Here is a 20,150-nt window from a genome sequence, read left to right as displayed (position 1 = left end):
GAATAGGTAGTTTCTATGTCAAAATGTTATAGAGCAAGGTTTCTGATACCTTCTTTTTGTCTGTGATAAACATTGTACACTGTTATGGAAACAATGTTGGACTTTAGTCACTTTTTCTAAGTAATATTTTGAACATTGTATTATTTTTTGTAATGCATGTGTAACTTATTGAATTAATTTATTATTCTTCAGTTGAGGGTAAATGTGTGTTTATGTGGTGGTCTTCCAGCTGCTGACATTTTTAATGTATTTTGTTTTTCCAGTATAGTTATTTAAATGATAATTTGAAAGGGCTTAAATTTATTGATTAGGCTCCTCCTTGATGTCAAGCTTTGTTAGGACATTTTCTACTTCAAATTTCTCAAGAAATGCTAACCAGTGGACTTCCAAGATGATTGCATACTGATCAACAGCTTAAGTTCAGCTTTCCTAGTGTGAAAGCAGAAATTGGGAAGTAAGGGTCAGTGATATTGTCAGCATAGGTAAAATTCATTTACTGGCTAATAAGTTCACTGCCTGCATGCCGGCAAAGAAGAAATTTAAAGAACCTGAAAGAAAATCAGTGAGAAAAAGTGAATAGAAAACACTAGCTTGAAAGAATGTTGTAGCTGTTCAGCAAAAAAAAAAAAACAGCTTTGGTACAAGAGATGTCCAGTAATTTAGAGGAACAATAAATTAATTGTACTCAGAGATGATTAAAATAAATGAAACGTTGAAGGAACATATCAAAACTTATCAACTCAAATGACTAGAAAAATAGGAGGGAAACTTTTTAAAAATTGGAGATAGCAGTGTGTGAAAAACAATTATTCACTGTACAACAGGCAGAAGAAAAGCAAAATTGTCCTAGAAGTCAGGGATATTGGGAGAAGGTGTGAGATTCAATCTGTCGTATACAGCTGTCTTCAGAATATTTTTCCTGGGAAACAAAGACCTTTTTGGATGCCGAACAGACGAAGGAAGAAATAAAGTTTATCCAACAAAGAGAGAGCCAGCAAACAGTAGGAAAGTTTTGCTTCTGATTCTTTTGGCAGTAAAGTTCATAGAGAGACTTTACTGGTGAAACATTTTGCTATGTTCCAAATGAAAATGCTTGAGAGAGAGAGAGAGAGAAAAAAACTCCAGAATTGACTATAGGAATCAGAAGCACCTTGGAGCAGACTTGGGTGTTGGGAGACTGGAATGAAGACCAGCAGTACTGAAATTAGTAAATACGTGACAGACCATAAAGCATCAGTCACATTTTGAGAGATGGCTTTGCAATAAAAAAGTGGCTGAGAAAGATTGAACTTTTGTTGGCTTTGTTACACTTGTGGGTGGACTATAAAGTGGATATCCCACTTTGTCATTAATGCTTAGAAGGATGGTTAAAGGAAAAAAAGAGTAACGGTAAGTAAAACTATTTTTGTTATTATTTGTATAAAAGTGTTCATAATATAAACTGCATTTCGTATATTAAAGCAGTTTTGTATACTGTATGTGTGGTCAGTTGTATTATAAATGTGGAGGCACTCTTCAGTGAGTGATGTGTATGTACAGATATTAAAATTAACAAGTACTGTTAGTTGTAAGCTGTAGTCTTGATGGAATAACAAGAGAAGAAAGGTTGGACAAAAGCAACTGTAAGCTAACATGCTGTGATCTTGGGATACTGGGATGGGGATGGGGTGTAGAAGTCCAAGGATTGGTTTATATTTAGAATTAAGATAACTGATCTTATTTTTTACAAGGATGGGTGTCTAGAATAATGACATTGGCTTAAACTATATAAACACATGTTTTTGTAAGCAAGTAGGCTTGAACAGTAAGACAAAATGATGAAAGCCATAAAAATGCTGTTTTATGCATTTGCAAAGATATTAGATTATTTTTTTCTATTAGCAAAATATTCTTAGTGGGAGTCAGCAAGTCTGCAGCTGAAGGCAGTTGTACATTCTGTTCTGAGTAAAACTGGCAAAAATTCTTTTATGCATCTGCAGAGTTGTTAGCTGTTTTTTTCCTCTCATTGCTGACTGTTTTTATTTGCAAATGAGCTATCTTCAGGTGCAAGCAATTAATCTTGTTTTTTGTCCCCTCAGACCACATTTTTACTGGACTACTTCCCAGTACCCAATGTTCACACAGAGGGTCTACCAGCTATTTTCATCCCCCTCCCCGGACTTGCTCCATTTTTAATGGAGCTGGTCATAAATACTGAGGGTGTCCTGAGGGCTTGGGTAATCTGAGCTTGAATCCTGGGGGGGTTGGGCACTCCCATTCCTTCCCTACTGCTCTGTCATTTGCCCATGTTGTTAATCAAACCTAGGTCAGCTGGGCCATAGTCATTGCACGCAACTAATCTTCACAGAAGAAGAAGAAGAGGTGCAGCTGCACAGTGCTAAAAAGAGAACAAGAGAGTATTTAGATAATATGCATGAGTATAGAAAGATTGCCCTTAAAAAATATTTTTGATAACCAACTCCAGAACACAAAAAACTTTTAACACAATGGTTTAGACAACAGAAAGTAGAAAGGGCTGTCTTCAAACTTATGGAGCCTATAACAAGAAAAATAACCAGAGATCCTGTAGAGGTATGAGATATATTTTAGAAATTTTATGAAAATTTGTATAAAACAGAGAAATGTGGAAATCATAGGTTCATAGGTTCATAGGTTCATAGGTTCATACTAGGCTATCTGCCCGAGGGCATTTACAAGCCTAGCCCATCGTTTTGTGGCTTAGGCCACCCCTTTAGTATGGGGAACTATACCCATTATTTTTCTGTGCCTCTGTCGAGCAGTGACACTGAGGTAATCCCTGGGGTATATCTGCGATCTCCCATCCATTGGTCAAGATTTCTCTTGAACAAGGCCAGCGAGGTGCTCTGCCTCACATGTACCGGGATTTTGTTCCACAGCATAGGGAGTCTTTGGGTGATGAATCTATCCCTCCATCACGTCCTATTAATAGTCGTGTCAAGGTTTAAGTCTCCGCCCTTGTGGCTCTGATGGATCTAGATTTTTGAGGTGAAGCATATTCATCAAATCTGGGTTTGACATGGCCTTGTATGTTAGGCAAAGGTCACCTCTGAGCAAGCGGTAGCGACTGAATAGAGCTGGAGTTCTTTCAGTCGGGCAGCATAGGACAGATTTTTGAGACCCTTTATCCTTTTGGTGAGGAACTTTTGTGGCCTCTCCAGCTGCTGCAAGTGTCGGGTCAGGTACATTCGAATGGGGCATTGTACTCCATCATTGGTCTGATGAGTGATGAGTAAAGGGAGACTATGACCTCCCTTGATCTAGATGAGAATCCCTTCATGATAAGGTGGGCAATGTAGAAGGTCTTCCTAACTACTTTAGCTACATGGGTGTCGAATGACAGACTACTATCAACCTGGGTCCCCAGGTCCCTGATAACTTCTTCTGTGCTCAGTGGATTGCCACCTATTTGGTAGCTAGGGGTAACCTTGTTTTTCCCGAAGGGTATGACTATGCATTTTTGGCATTTAACTTTAGGCGTGGCTCTGGCACCAGTTATCCGTTTCTGTGAGACCCTTCTGAAGGATATCTGTGTCAGATGTGTTTTCTACTATGGCCCAGTTTGCAGTCATCTGCAAACTTTGTCAGCCATAACCCTCCTGTGTTTGCTTGTACTGGAAAAGTAGATGCCAAACAAGAGTGGGCCCAGGACTGAGCCCTGTGGGACACCACTTGTGACAGGCTTTGAGTCTGACATGGCGCCAGCAGCTCTGACCCTGTGGGTTCTGTCACTCAGCCAGTTTGCAACCCATCTTGTGATGTATGGGTTGACATTTAAGCTGATGAGTTTTTCAATGATACCCGAATGGGGTATTGTATCAAGGCCTTAGCCAGATCGAGGTAGGCTGTATGGACTGCCTTTCCTCATCAATGGCTTTGGTGACTGTTTCAAAAAGTCAACCAAGTTTAAAAGGCATGATCTGCCTTTGACAAAGCCAAACTGGGTTGGATCCAAAGTCTGCAAATTCCCTATGTCTTTATTTATGAGGTCCATTATGATCCTCTCCATGGCTTTGCAGATAAGGCTTGTCAAGCTAATGGGCCGGTAATTTCCAGGGTCGGTGGAGGCACCGCCTTTGTGAAGTGGTACCACAGTTGCAGTGCGCCACTCCTGGGTGCGTATCCAGAGGTAAGACTTTGATTAAACAGCTGTCCTAGCTGTGGGTTTAATTCCTCATTGAGTTCATGGAGCACACAGCCGGGGACACCATCAGGTCCCATGGATGCTGTGTTTTTGCTTTGGAGAGAGCAGTTCTCACTTGGGCGCTGGAGATGTTTGGGGGCTGCAATCGCTTGGTATAGATATCTCTCCTTTGGGGAGGGGAGAAGTTTGCACTGAACCTGTCAGCCAGTATGTTGGCAATGTCTGTAGGATCAGTAATCTTCACATCATTTTGAACTAGCTCTGAGCATATCTGGGAGTTTCCTCCCAGGTTTCTAAATAGCTAAAGAAGGCCTTATGATTGTCTTTTGAGTCTTTAGCTATTTTTCTCTCGAAATTTGCTTTGGATGATTTTATGAGAGCTCTTAGTTTTTTACTTATAGTGATCAAGGGTGTCTTACCTTTTAAGGATTTTGCTCTATCTTGTAGTAGCTTCCTCCTTTTGTTGTAGAGTTTGTTTATGGCTGGGGTCCACCAGACTGGATGCTTGCCTTTGGTACAAGGAGTCTTTGTTTTGCTTGGGATTGCCTTATCCATGCAGTCCTGCAGGTGCTGGTAGAAGGCATTTGTAAGTGATTCAGCGGCTTGAGTACTGTTTTCCGCCGGCTCGGGGGCCTTAAAGGAGACCACACTAGTCTTTAGAAGTGTGAAGTCGGCTTTTGAGAAGTTCTTTACTGTGGTCTTTTTTATTTCAGGTGGGGGTGGGATGAGGACCTCCAGCGAGATTAGTTTGTGGTCTGATCTCACCAGTGAGGGGTACACCTCCGTGTTGAACATTGTGCTCCCATGTTCGTGATGATGAGATCAAGTATGTTATCTCCTCTTGTGGGGATGGTGACTAGTTGTTCCATGGCATTTGAGTTTATGAATTCCAGGAACTTTTGGGCTAGGGTGTTTGGGCTTGAGTAGTGTTCCCAGTCTATATTAGGGTAATTGAAGTCACCTAGTATGATGGTGTTTGGTGATACATTTATCCCTCTAGTGTTTTCAGGAAGGCCATGTGAGGTTCCTGAGTTTGTGAGGGTGGCCTGTAACATGCTACAATTTGCAGAGCAGTCTTGCCTATGGTTAATTGCACCTGGATGGTCTCCGATGCATCGCGCGTTGCCACCAGTCTTGAGGTGTGGGTGTCCTTGATGAATATGGATACCCTCCTTTCTTGGTATTGTCCAGATTTTGGGGCCGAACGCATGATATGAGGTAAAACCTGATAGCGGGGTGCTCTCAGGAGCCTTGAACCAGGTTTCTGTCACAGCACAGACATCGATGTTCTCCATACTGAGAAGGGCCTCGAGTGCGTGCATTTTGAGATTTAGACTTCTGGCATTGAGCAGCATTACCCTTAGTTTTTTTCCTTTTTGTGTTCTAGGGTGGTAGGTTTAGAATTTGAGCCTTGCCTAAAAAGGCACTATGGGGTGGCAAGAGCCTTTGCCAATATCCGAATCCCAGGGTGACAGGTGCAAGCCGCCTCAGAAGCAGCGTGGCTTGTCCAGCATGTCATCCCAGGCAGACAGACACTGGATCCCCTTTGAATGACACCAGTGTTTAAGCCAATTGTTAAAGCTGATCATCTTATCTCTGTATTGTGGCATCATTCTTGGTGAAGGTAGGATACTGCTCAAGGTCAGGGTCATACCTGTCTGGGCTACATAATCAGAGAGCTCCTCGATGTCTCTTTTCATGTAGTCCAAGGAGGTGCCTCAGGTCGCTTACACCAGCGTGGACAATGACTGAATCATATTTGTACCTGCTGTTGAGAGACCTGAGTGCTTATGCTATGTGGTGGATTCTAGCGCCCGACAGGCAGCTTACTGTGACCTTCTCCTTACTCAGTCTGGTGAGCGGACGTCAGTGTGTCTGACTATGGAGTCACCAATGACTAGTGTGTCTGGCATTGTGTTTGGCCTTAAGGGCTGTGACTGTTTGACACTCTGACTGTGAGGTCTATGTGTTGCAGGTGTTGTGTTCTGAGGTGGTGGTTGTTTGGGTGTCTGCTTTGGTGGCCTCTGCTGTTTTGGTAGATTTTGATCAGAGCCTCGAGTATGTCTTTGTGTGTTTATGTGTATGATTTGAGGTTGTAATGGTAATATGTGAGACTGGGTCTATAGTGTGTGTGGTAACCTTCTCCTCCTGACTGGTCTTGCCAGTCCTATGTTGAGAGAGCTCAGCCTCCAGTTTGGCCGTGTAGTTGCATCTCTCGCATGTATTTGTGTTTTGTGGGAGGAGGAGAGGGTTGTCTGTGTACATGAGGCAATTGTAACATTGCCTCAATATTCCCAGGTTCACCAGCTGAGCAGGAGAGGACACTAGCAACTGATCCCTCGACATGCTAGAAGGAATAGACAAAAACTTTAAAAGATTCCGGGGACGTGGGTGACCGAGAAATGGGGGTTGCCTTTTTGGGGTACTATCTATGACAAGAGTGCCGTATCAAGGTAATAAGTACTGTAGGAGCAAGTGCTACGTTTAACAGATAGAGAATAGTCTACTTGGAGTCAAGTAGAGATGATCTTTTAATTATAGGATACGCTGATTAGATCAGTAGTATAGTTCGAGGAAGGTAGTTTTAAGGAAAATTTGAAGAGTGGACTTTAGGTAGCGAATAGTTTAAACCTGCTTAACCGGGCGCCCTAGTGTGCAACAGTAGCAACTCCGCTAAATCGGCTAAATCGCTAAAGCGTGCTTTATAGCAGGGGCTGGAAAAGACAGGAAATGACCCAAATTGGCCAACAAACCACAAGTCACTGCCCTAAACCACTCCTCCGAGGACAAATGAAGGAGTTATGGAAATGACCCTAGTGGCCAATAAAACTACAGTTTCAAGTCAGTAACCACCTCTCCGGGGCAGGGAAGCTGCTCAATGTTAGTCACTCCCACTGATAAACACAGAGACCCTCCTTCAGCCCAAGCAAAATGGCCTCACAGAAACTTTCAAACAGTTCAGGAACAGCAAGCCTGTAACTGAACTTTTTAACTCTCAGAAAAGTGGGAAAAAGCAAGATTTTTTTGTTTGTTTTGTTTTTACAGAGATAGCAGAGGTTCACAAGTAATATCAAGTTATAACAGTGCAGTAAATGACCCCACACAAGAGTGCTAGGTCAAGGACAGAAAATATGCAAGTTTTAAGAAAAAACGATTTAAAATTAAGTGCAAACAGGAAATTCAGCAAACAGCTTTTGGTTGTGCTCTAAATACAGCTACTAATACAGAAATCAAGTTTAACAAGCCAGAAAATGCTCAAGCTAGGCAGCTATGCAGAAAAACTTAGCAAATAAACAGAGAAAAATACTTAAAATCTCAAAAGTGGCTCCTTCTTCTCTCAGCGTTTTTCCTCTTGGAGGGTGCTTCACCAACAGCCAACAAGCCTGAAAAGACGCTCAAACCACGAGGCAACTAGGTTTTAAGAGAGGAAGATGAAGGAGTTATGGAAATGACCCCTAGTGGCCAATAAAACTACAGTTTCAAGTCAGTAACCACCTCTCCGGGGCAGGAAGCTGCTCAATGTTAGTCACTCCCACTGATAAACACAGAGACCCTCCTTCAGCCCAAGCAAAAATGGCCTCACAGAAACTTTCAAACAGTTCAGGAACAGCAAGCCTGTAACTGAACTTTTAACTCTCAGAAAAGTGGGAAAAAGCAAGATTTTTTTTTTTTGTTTTTACAGAGATAGCAGAGGTTCACAAGTAATATCAAGTTATAACAGTGCAGTAAATGACCCCACACAAGAGTGCTAGGTCAAGGACAGAAAATATGCAAGTTTTAAGAAAAACGATTTAAAATTAAGTGCAAACAGGAAATTCAGCAAACAGCTTTTGGTTGTGCTCTAAATACAGCTACTAATACAGAAATCAAGTTTAACAAGCCAGAAAATGCTCAAGCTAGGCAGCTATGCAGAAAAACTTAGCAAATAAACAGAGAAAAATACTTAAAATCTCAAAAGTGGCTCCCTTCTTCTCTCAGCGTTTTTCCTCTTGGAGGGTGCTTCACCAACAGCCAACAAGCCTGAAAAGACGCTCAAACCACGAGGCAACTAGGTTTTAAGAGAGGAAGATGAAGGAGTTATGGAAATGACCCCTAGTGGCCAATAAAACTACAGTTTCAAGTCAGTAACCACCTCTCCGGGGCAGGGAAGCTGCTCAATGTTAGTCACTCCCACTGATAAACACAGAGACCCTCCTTCAGCCCAAGCAAAATGGCCTCACAGAAACTTTCAAACAGTTCAGGAACAGCAAGCCTGTAACTGAACTTTTTTAACTCTCAGAAAAGTGGGGAAAAAGAAAGATTTTTTTTTTTTTTTGTTTTTTTACAGAGATAGCAGAGGTTCACAAGTAATATCAAGTTATAACAGTGCAGTAAATGACCCCACACAAGAGTGCTAGGTCAAGGACAGAAAATATGCAAGTTTTAAGAAAAAAACGATTTAAAATTAAGTGCAAACAGGAAATTCAGCAAACAGCTTTTGGTTGTGCTCTAAATACAGCTACTAATACAGAAATCAAGTTTAACAAGCCAGAAAATGCTCAAGCTAGGCAGCTATGCAGAAAAACTTAGCAAATAAACAGAGAAAAATACTTAAAATCTCAAAAGTGGCTCCCTTCTTCTCTCAGCGTTTTTCCTCTTGGAGGGTGCTTCACCAACAGCCAACAAGCCTGAAAAGACGCTCAAACCACGAGGCAACTAGGTTTTAAGAGAGGAAGATGAAGGAGTTATGGAAATGACCCCTAGTGGCCAATAAAACTACAGTTTCAAGTCAGTAACCACCTCTCCGGGGCAGGGAAGCTGCTCAATGTTAGTCACTCCCACTGATAAACACAGAGACCCTCCTTCAGCCCAAGCAAAATGGCCTCACAGAAACTTTCAAACAGTTCAGGAACAGCAAGCCTGTAACTGAACTTTTTAACTCTCAGAAAAGTGGGAAAAAGCAAGATTTTTTTTTTTTGTTTTTACAGAGATAGCAGAGGTTCACAAGTAATATCAAGTTATAACAGTGCAGTAAATGACCCCACACAAGAGTGCTAGGTCAAGGACAGAAAATATGCAAGTTTTAAGAAAAAAACGATTTAAAATTAAGTGCAAACAGGAAATTCAGCAAATGGAAATATATATGGAACATTTGATTTTGCCTAGGTTTGAGGCTGACAAAGCTCAATAACTAACAATTAAGATAAGAGGAGATGAGATAAAAATGGTGATGTGTAATCAGTCTGCAGAAAAGTGTCCAGGAACAAATGGTATTCCTGTGGAAGTTTGGAAACTGAGGGAAGAAAGCGATAATGATCTGGGAGATTTTGTTTAACAGTATCTTAAAATGAGTGGCAGCAGCAACATCTTGAAAGAAAGCTGTGGTGGCTGTATTACATAAAGATGGTAAAGACCTATCAGACCCAGCTTTATACAGACCCATTTCAATTTTAAACCATGATTATAAAGTGTTTGCCATTCTTTTAGCTAGTATAGATATAAAGGTATTGACAACATTTATAAATATGGATAATAAAGTGTTTATATTAGCTAAAAGAATGGCAAGTGTATTGCTAAAATTGATAGATATGGATTGGTGTGGTTTTGTGGAGGGGCGGTAAACATTTGACAACCTTAATAGAACAATGATGATCAGAGGGAAGCAGAATCTAAGAAAATACCAGTATTGTTGGTGGGTCTTGATTACGTAGAAAGTATTCAACAGAGTCAGGTGGGAGTTTGAGTAGGACAATGGAAGCATTTGCATTCCTTAATACAATAATAAGATTGATTAGGAGTATACATAAAGGATGGGAGTCAAAAAGTAAAGTGGGAGGGTTCGTCTGTGACAAATTGCATTTGCACAGAGGAACTAGGTAGGGTGCCCCCTTTCTTTTTTTCCCCTTTGTTGTTTGCTTTATACTTAGAGCCATTAGCAAAGAAAATAAGGAACTCAGAAATTTAAGGATAGAATTGGTATGGTAATCAAGAAAAAAGTAGGCTTTATTTCCAGATGGTATTATTTTGTACCTGATAAATCCAGAATACGACATCTCAGTGTTGTAGAGCATTTGAGACAGTATCAAGTCTTTTTGGGATATAGAATTAAAGATAAAATAAAGGCTATAGTTGTTAATTATGTACTCAGACATAAATTGGTTCAGCAATAAATGTGTTTATGGGGACACAGTAAAATTAAGTTTTTAGGAGTATGGATTAAAAAGGCTTATGTTATGGCAGCTAAGGATATATGTGGGGAGAGCGTAAGCAAAATACAATACAAAAACAGAAAAAACGGAAGCTCTTCTTTATGGTTGTGGATAGTAAAAGTTTTTAGTCCCTTTACTTTTATATACTTTTATCAACCAGAAGAGAAGTTGTGGACAGTAATTAATAGATAGTTCAAGGAATTTATCTAAGTGGAAAAGGTAGCAAGAGTTAAGTGTGATAAATTGAACATTTTAGTAGACCATGGTGGTTTAGAATGACCTGATTATAAGTGGAAACCAGAAAAAATTGGCAGTTAATGTTCATATGTATAAACACAAGCAGAAGGTTATAGTTCAAAGTGGAAAAGGATGATGAAGAAGAAGGGGGAGTTCAAGAAAAAGAGAGTGAAATTAAGGGGAATAATAATAACCATACAGAATATTATATTCATAAAGTAGCAAAAAGTATTCTGAGAACTGAGTCAAAAATGGAGAAAGGAGATTTTTGCCATTAGGGATGACTGCAAGTAATGATACAGAAAATAGGCAAGGGGGGGGGCTGGAATTTATTGGAGAAACCTGTCAAAGGAACAAAGGCATTGGGAGCAAATAAATATAGAGGTAAAGATAACGAATGTGATCAGGCCAAGAAGACATTTGGACTGTAGGTTAGAGACTGTATTCCATACCATGGATTGATATCAGAGTATACGCAAAGGGATAGGGTAATCATAAGTGAAAGACCTGCTCTGGTAGATTTTTTTTTGTTGAATCTGTAACAGAAGCCGCTATGACAAAAATTAGTAAGGTTATAAAATATTGCATAATAACTATAGGAATTCAGTCAGAGGAGGTTAGAAACATTGGGAAGAGCGACTGGAAAAGCAATTTACAAGATAACAGTTGGTGTGCATTTATATGACTCCCATGTATGCAACAATATCCTAAAGGTTTAGGATTTTTGATTTTTTTTGCTTAGAAGTATTTACGTAGGTCTTTTATACTCCAAACAGACTTCAAAGAACTTTATCCTCAAGTAGATAGCAAATGTTGGAGTTAGAATGGAGAAGAATGAGGTAACTGAGAATGCAGGTTTTTGGAGTGTAAAGAGTTGGCAAATTTTAAAAATTCCTTAGAGAGTACTCTGTCAGAAATATTGGAGGGCTTTGTAACTAAGGAAATAATTATTTTGAGTGGTGACACAGGGTCTGAATCACCTAGATATAGTAAGGCCTTGTTAAGTTTAATTATTTCAGTTGCCAAAAAAGTAATCACTGGAAAATGGAAATCAGAGTCTAAACTAACTGTATTTGAAGTGTTAAATATTATAAAAAAAAAAAAAGATAAACTGAAGCGAGATCTTTAGAAAAGGGAATGAGCAATTATATAGAAACACAGGGAAATTATGTTCAGGAGGAATAGTGAGGTTTAAGGGAAGAACAGAAATTGAGCAGGTGTGGGGGTAGTCACATTCTTTGATTTCCTGTCCTTGCCTATTTAAGTGGTACAGTGTGAAATATTTTCTGCTTAAAAACCTCAGCTTTGGCCGGTTAAGAACTTGCTATATTCAACTGGATGTATAAGAGAATTTAAGTACCTTTATCTGCTCTTTTTTTTTCAAAAAAATACAGTATTTAAATTGATTTTAACTGTGTGGAAGGAATATTAACTGAACTGGAAGTTTTCACTCTGCTCTTCAGTTAATCTTAGTGGCCTTGCAACTGCCCACCCCTCTTGTAAATTTGTGTTTGGATACTCCTTCTGGGCCCATCTCATTTGCTCACTCAACTGAGTGCAGTGAGATCATATTCTGATTTCAGGCACTCCTACTGTGTACAAAGAGAGCATCTGGGAAACAGAAAAAAAAAAAATTTAAGCTTGTTTCCTGCCTTTCCTGTTAAGTGGTATAGACTTCTGAGTGGTGTAGGCTTCTGAGCCCCCAAGCCCTTCTGTGTTGGAGGGAAGCCTTCTAGCTTAGTTTTTTTTTTTCTTATAACTAGCCAGATTTATAGTTTCAGCACTCAAATCTGTTTCTTTGATCTCAGCACTTGTTCGGAAAAAAAAAAAAAATTCATCTGCTTTTACTGTACTTGTGTTTCTACCTACTTTTTTACTTTTGCATCATCTTAAAAGTACTCAATTGTATTACTGCTTGGTGTAACTCATTCTACGCCTTTTGGTTTAAACACTTGGGCTTCGGACCAGTTGTTTTGCACTGAGAGGGTTTGTGGTCTGCACTGTAGTGGCAGAACAGGTAGCTTACATCCTTCTAGGTTGGGAACTGCTGATTGAGGGCTCAGTGTCTGTTATTCTAAAAGTGTATTAATTCTGGTTTAAGCACTTGGGCTTTCAGGCCAGTTATTTTACATTAAGAAGGTTTGTGGTCTGCACTCTTGTGGGAGAAGAGGCTGGACTCTGCCCATCTGAGCTGGGAATTTCTGGTTAAAGGTTTATAGTGCCTGAATATTTGAACTGTATCTTACTGAAATTGGTACACCTTGTTTGCTGTAGCATAGGCTAGATCCAGGCCTGCTGAATCTAGCTTTGTTTATATGCTTGTTGTTTGTTTGCTTGTTATTTCCCTGGAACGCTAATTCCACCTAATCTGTGCTTCTCAGCTTCTGTGGATCACTAGTGATATCTGCATTGCTTACTGTATTTATTTCCTTGTTTCACTTGAAAGAAAGTTACTGTTTGTCGTTTTTGCATTTAAGTTACCTGTAACACATTGCACTTAAGTTACCTGGCACTTGCCCACTAAAGCAATTATATAAGTCAGCACTAAAAATTAAAAGCACTACACCCTCACTCCCCACTGGCCCTGGTTTTCAATTATTAAGGAATTCCCAATATTATTCTAGCATGTCCAAAGGTCAGTTGTCAATCTCCTCCGGTCCAGCTGGTGAATCTGGGAATCTTGAGGCAATGTTACAACTGCCTCATGTACACAGACAACCCTCTCCTCCTCCCAACAAATTCCAACACATGTGAGAGATGCAACCATATAGCCAAACTGGAGGCTAAGCTCTCTCAACTCAGTACTGGCATAACCAGTCAGGAGGAGAAGGAAACCACACTCACTACAATTCCAGTCTCACATAGACCTACCACGACAGCAAACCAAACACATAATCACACAAAAACATACTCGGAGGCTCTAAATAAAGATCTGCCGAAGCAGCAGAGACCTCCAAAGCAGACACCCAAGCAGCCGCTACCCCAAAACAAAACACGTGCAACACATATCTCACAAAGCCAGTGTGCCAAACAGTCACAGCCCTTAAGACTAAACAACACACCTGATACACTTGTAATAGGTGACTATCGTCAGGCACACTGACGTCCCGCTCACCAGGCTGAACAAGGAGAGGGTAACGGTGAGCAGCCTGTCGGGCGCTGGGATCCGCCACATAACACAAGCACTCAGGTCACTCCAAGGCAAGTACAAATATGACTCGGTCATTGTCCATGCTGGTGTGAATGACCTGAGATGTACCTCACTGGACTACATGAAAAGAGACATAAAGGAGCTCTCTGAGCATGTAGCCCAGGCCGGTGTGACCCTGACCTTGAGTAGCATCTTACCCTCACCAAGAATGATGCCACAATATGAAGATAAGATGATCAATTTCAACAATTGGCTTAAGTACTGGTGTCATTCAAAGGGGATGCAATGCCTGTCAGCTTGGGATGATATGCTCGACAAGCCACGATGCTTCGCTAGGGACGGCTTGCACCTGTCACCCCTGGGCTTTCGGATGTTGGCAAAGGCTCTTGCTACCCCCATAGTGCCTTTTTTAGGCAAGGCTCAAAAGACAAACCCACCTCCATAGGTATCACAAGGGATAAGAAACTAAGAGTAATGCTACTCAATGCCAGAAGTCTAAACCTCAAGATGCATGCACTCGAAACTCTCCTTAGCATGGAGAACATCGATATCTGTGCAGTAACAGAAACCTGGTTCGGGGCTCCCGAGAGCACCCCAGCACTACCAGGTTATACCTCATACCATGCTTTCCACCCCAAAAATTGGACCGAACCACAAAAGGAGGGGGAGTATCGATATTTATCAAAGATACCCACACCTCCAGGTTGGTGGCAAAGCACGAAGCATCAGAGACTATCCATGTGCAACTAACAGTGGGTAAAACTGCCTTCCAGTTTATAGCCTGCTACAGACCACCCTCCCAAACCCAGGAACCCCACTCGGCCTTCCTGAGAACACTGGAAAATATGAAGGTCTCTCCAAACACCATTATATTGGGCGACTTCAACTACCCAAACATAGACTGGGAGCATTGCTCTAGCTCCAACACCATAGCCCAAAGGTTCCTAGAATTTATAAACTCAAATGCTATGGAACAACTTGTTACCACTCCCAGAAGAGGGGAAAACATACTGGACCTGATCATCACCAACATGGGGACTCTATACTCCAGACCAGAAGTGTATCCCTCACTGGTAAGATCAGACCATAAACTAATCTCACTGGATATTCACATCCCGACCCCACCCCCTGCCCAGAAAACCACAGTGAAAAACTTCTCTAAAGCAAATTTCACACTCCTCAAAACTGAGGTGGAATCCTTCAAAGCCCCCTGGCCTGTGGAAAATACGGCCCAGACCGCAGAATCCTTTATAAACGCATTCTATGAACACCTTCAGGAATGCATGGATCATGCGATCCCAAATAAAACCAAGACCCAATCCTCCAAAGGCAGACGTCCTGTCTGTTGGACCCCAGCCATAAACAAACTATACAATAGAAGGAAGAAGCTACTAAATGATGGAGCAAAATCCCAAAAAGGGAAGGCATCACTGATCAGTATTAGCAAAAAACTACGGGCACACATAAAATTGTCTAAGGCCAGCTTCGAGAGAAAAATTGCACAGGACACTAAGGATAATCACAAGGCTTTCTTTAGTTATGTTAGGAACCTGGGTGGTAATTCCCAGATATGCTCAGAATTAGTCCAAAATGACAAAAATACACCGAACCCACAGACATTGCCAACATCCTAGCTGACAGGTTCAGCGCAAACTTCCGCCAAAAGGGCAAATATCTATCCCAGCAGAGTGCTGCCCCTGACATCTCAGATGCTCAGGTAAGAGCCGCCTCTCCAAAGCAAAAACACAGCATCAATGGGACCAGATGGTGTCACGGCTGCGTCCTACATGAACTCCAAGAAGAGCTAAACCCAAACATAAAACTACTGTTCAATCTCAGCCTTACTACAGGATATGTGCCCAAAGAGTGGTGTACAGCAACAGTGGTCCCTCTCCATAAAGGTGGTGCCTCAACGGATCCTGGAAACTATCGCCCCATAAGCCTGACTAGCTTGGTCTGCAAAGCTATGGAAAGGATCATCATGGACCTCATAAATAAAGATATTGGGGACCTACAAACACTGGATCCTACCTAGTTCGGCTTTAAGGGCAGATCCTGCCTCTTAAACCTGGTTGATTTCTTTGAAACAGTCACCAAGGCCATTGACGAGGGGAAGGTGGTCCACACAGCCTACCTGGACCTCGCAAAAGCCTTCGATACAATACCCCACTCGGGCATTATAGATAAGCTCACCAGCTTAAATATAAACCCCTATGTCACTAGATGGATTGCAAACTGGCTCAAGGACAGAACCCACATGGTTAGAATTGCTGGAGCCATGTCAGACTCCAAACCAGTTACAAGTGGTGTCCCACAAGGCTCAGTCCTGGGACCTCTCTTGTTCGGTATATATTTCTCGGAGGTACAGGCCAACACGGAAGGACTGTGGCTGACCAAGTTCGCAGATGACTGCAAACTGGGCCATAATCGACTCTCCAGCCAACACAAGCATCCTCCAAAAGGGCCTCATAGAAACAGACAACTGGTGCCAGAGCCATGGCCTCAAGCTAAATGCCAAAAGTGTATAGTCGTCCCTTTGGCAAAAACAAAGTGCCCACAAATTACCACATAGGTGGTAATCCATTAAGTACAGAAGAAGTAATTAGGGACCTGGGGACCCAAGCTGATAGCAATCTCTCATTTGACAACCACGTGGCCAAAGTGGTTAGAAAAACATTTTATATAGCCCACCTAATCATGAAGGGATTCACATCTAGATCAGGGGAGGTCATCGTTCCTCTTTACTCATCCCTCATCAGGCCCATAATTGAGTACAATGCCCCTTTTGGGATGTACCTTACCAGACACCTGCAGCAACTGGAAAGACCCCAAAAGTACCTCACCAAGAGGATCAAAGGGCTCAAACAGATGCCATGTGCTGCCCGGTTAAAGAAACTCCAGCTCTACTCAGTGGCATACCGCCTGTTCAGAGGCGATCTGTGCCTGACGTATAAAGCCATATCCAACCCGGAATTAATGGACATGCTGCACCTCAGAAAATCCGAATCCCATCGAGCTACGCACTCGAAAGACTTGAACCTCAGCACTGAAATAAATAGGACATGCTGGAGGGACAGATTCATAACCCAGAGGCTCCCTTCACTCTGGAATAAAATCCCAGTCCAGGTTAGGCAGAGTCCCTCATTGACTCTCTTCAAGAGGAATCTTGATGAGTGGATGAGAGATCGTAGGTTTACCCCGGGTATCACTTCTGTGTCACTGTTAGACAGAGGGCACAGTATACTAACCTCGAAAAAGGGCATAGCAAAATAAATTTAAAATGGGTGGCGAAAGCCAAACACATTCTGGCTAGGCTTATAAATGCCCTAGGGCAGATAGCCTAGTATGAACCTATGAACCTATGTAAAGTTTGACTGATGATAGCTGTAAAGAAAGAAAACGTGTTGTATAAAGTATGCAGATGGAAACTATGCTTAGATTTGTTTTCTTTTCTGTTAATGTATGTTTGCCTATCTCTTAAGTGATAATTTAATAAAAATGTTTAAAAAAGAAATGCAAATTATTATACTTGCATATATAATTGAATAGTGTAGTACAATCAAATGGAAGAACTTAGATAAGGACATTTCCAAATGCTTTAAACTTAAATGGTGAGTTGAAAATACAGTTTCAATATAGGCAAGAAAGGTAGTTAACTGTTTAAAGCTTTTTCTAAGTAGTTATTAAAAGTGTCTACTTATTTATTAAGCTTTGTACTTTTTCTTCTGCTTGTTGCATCTAGTTTTGTATTTGTTTGCATGCTGTTTTGGCTTGAATATGTTCTGTTATACTGTATTAAAAAAATGAAATAAAAAAAAATGCATAAACACAACTCCTGGTGATGATTTTAAACAGTTTAACTTATTTGTCAACTGTCTTAGCTCACATATGCCTGCTAAAAGGAAACTGATAGCATGCTTAGGATCAGTGTCACTGTTCTGCTTAATAAAATGTAATGCTTAGCTTTGCTGTCAGATTAGACTGATATAGTTTTATAGCCACAATTTCATTACCTGGTTGATGTTTATGTTAAACAAAAATGTGTAAGCAGTAAACATGTTATGCTTAACGGAAATACCAGAGCTGACTGATATGCTTAAGCCCAGTTGGAAATACCGAGCTTATGTTATCTTAATAGTCCTGTCTGCTGTTTTGTCTTCATACTGCTTTTTAGGATACAGCTTGTTACTGCTTAAAGCACAGCCTTTCTTTTTAAAATGTGTGCCATTTCTGTGAGCTTTATTCACAGAATGCAGTATGTCACTACATTTAATGATGTGGAATCGAGAGTATGACAGTCGAGCATTGGTCAAATGTCTGATTACCCAGAAGTGTTCAAAGCATACTTTTTCAGTGGACCAGTGGAGGTACCTAACTGCAGTGTTAAATGTTTCCTTTCCTGGTGATTCACTAACCATAAGGGTTTTTAGTATAAGTAAAGTGGTATAGGGCAACTGCTTATTGAATGGGCATATGGGATGCTTTGCCCCCAACAAAAATGATAGTTGTAAACTGGTTGAAAGTTAGTTCATACATGTTTCTTTCTATTTAAAGCTGTATTTGAAGACATTGACTTCAGACAATTGGTGCATTTCATGTGATTTCGTCAAGTTTTATGTTTCTGCAGTGTTATGGCACTACAAGGAACCTCTTACTTGAATTTTGTGTAGCCTTTGAGGTTACATGTTTTCCGAGGTACACAGCCGATATACATGCTGAAGTGTTGGGAGTAGGTGGTTACATCTCTGCAGCTTGTAGGGGAACAGTACTTGGGATGCATATTTTAACCACTGCCATCTGTAGGTATAGAACTGAGTAACAGACAGCCAGTAGCAGGTGGTTGTCTTCAGAGAGTCCTGCCTATTGGACATTTTGCTTTCTTCTATCTCACTGCCTCTTTTTAATTACTCATGATTTGTTCCATAGACCAGAGGTGTAATTCATCTTTTTCAAGGAATACAAAACAATTGTATGACATTTCACCATATCACTGCATTTTTTATAGAGGTATGTTTTAAAGGTTATAAACACCCACCTTCTAGCTAATGTCTGATGTAGCATTTTCTGCAGTTCAGTTTTTACTCTAATTATGTAGAAGTATGTACTTGGAAGAAAAGCTTCTGGTGCAGAACTAAGGAAGTAGTGAGCTTCCTACATTTGCACATAATTATTTTTTTTGGCGGGGGCGGGGAACAACTAATGATTTCTTAGACAAATAATATTTGAAGACTGTAGTGCTCAATAATAAAGCTCAGTTGCCAGCTCCTGTAGTGTCAAAGGCTAAAAACCTCACTGACCATTGCATACCTCTCAACCTCTTAGCATAACAATCTGGACAAAGCCTAAAATAATGGGGGCCTAAAGGCCCAAAAATAAGGACATATTTTAAATATTGTTCTTATAAACTTAGAAAGTTGCTAGAATAACAGAATTTGTTTTAACATGTGTTTTATGAAGGATATGGAGTCTGAAACTCAAATGTCTGTCATTATTTAGTGACTTCAATTCTCAGTGATTTGCCAGAAAACCATACATTTTATGAGGAACAGACCAAAATGTGAGGCTAAAATCTGGACATTTGAGAGGTATGGACCCAGACGGTCCAAAATCAGTTAGCATATTAGACACTTGGAACTGAGATGGGGAAGGGAGGACTGGTGAGGCTTAGACTGTTAGTTTGTCTTCAGGGGAAGGATGTGGAATACACGTCAGGGAGCAGATTGAAGTTAGATCTCCCTGGTGGAAACCAGAAAGAATTGCCTGAGTATCTTGCCTGGTAAAGAAGATGAGACATCCTGATGGATTTCATCTCCCATGGAAATGAGTGACAGCCTATCACTGACACCCACTGTACAATCCTGTTCAGGAGGACAACAGGAAATGTTTATGAAGTTAAGACTTGCACCGAAATCCCTTTATCCACTGCCACCCCGATCAAATCAAATGGGCTGCCAGTTGCCTAGAATGGAGTGAATGGGTCTGTAGGGTGGTCAGAAGAGAGTCTTGATAGCCAAAGTAGATGAGCCAAAACAAATAAGATGGCTCAGAAGGTGCTGGTAAATTGGAGCATGCTTTGAAGAACTATACTTTTGCTGGGTAGGTGGTTTATGTATGTATATTTGTAATAAGTATGTTGTGCAGGCACATACTTACCAACATATATACAGGCTTGCACACACAAATAAAGCTGCACCAACCTCCAAAGCTGTGTGACATACATGGTATTGTAGCATCTGATGGAGAGTTAAGTGTAAAATAATGCCTTAGCAGTGTCCATGCCACAGCTTAGGCTGTTATGTAGTTCTTCAATGTACAAGTCATTGTGTTTGTGTTGTGCTCTCTTGTGAGGTTGCATTTCCATTTAGGTAGCTTTGAATTTGTCCCAAGGTGGTTTGGTATCCCAGTTAAAGTA

At 40.9% G+C, this 20,150-nt stretch overlaps 1 protein-coding gene across 1 annotated transcript in view; it reads left to right on the top strand.

Annotated features, from left to right (window-relative positions):
- LOC122789817 (two pore calcium channel protein 1-like) overlaps nt 1–20,150 on the top strand; it is a 2,103,677-nt gene that overhangs the window by 791,627 nt on the left and 1,291,900 nt on the right. The gene's annotated exons all lie outside the window — the stretch shown is intronic.

Source organism: Protopterus annectens, chromosome 1.part2 (genome assembly GCF_019279795.1).
Source record: "Protopterus annectens isolate FY-2018-M chromosome 1.part2, PAN1.0, whole genome shotgun sequence".
Classification (NCBI taxonomy): domain Eukaryota; kingdom Metazoa; phylum Chordata; order Ceratodontiformes; family Protopteridae; genus Protopterus; species Protopterus annectens.
The sequence above is the reverse complement of the archived record's forward strand: the minus strand, read 5'-3'. Positions and strand labels throughout refer to the sequence as shown.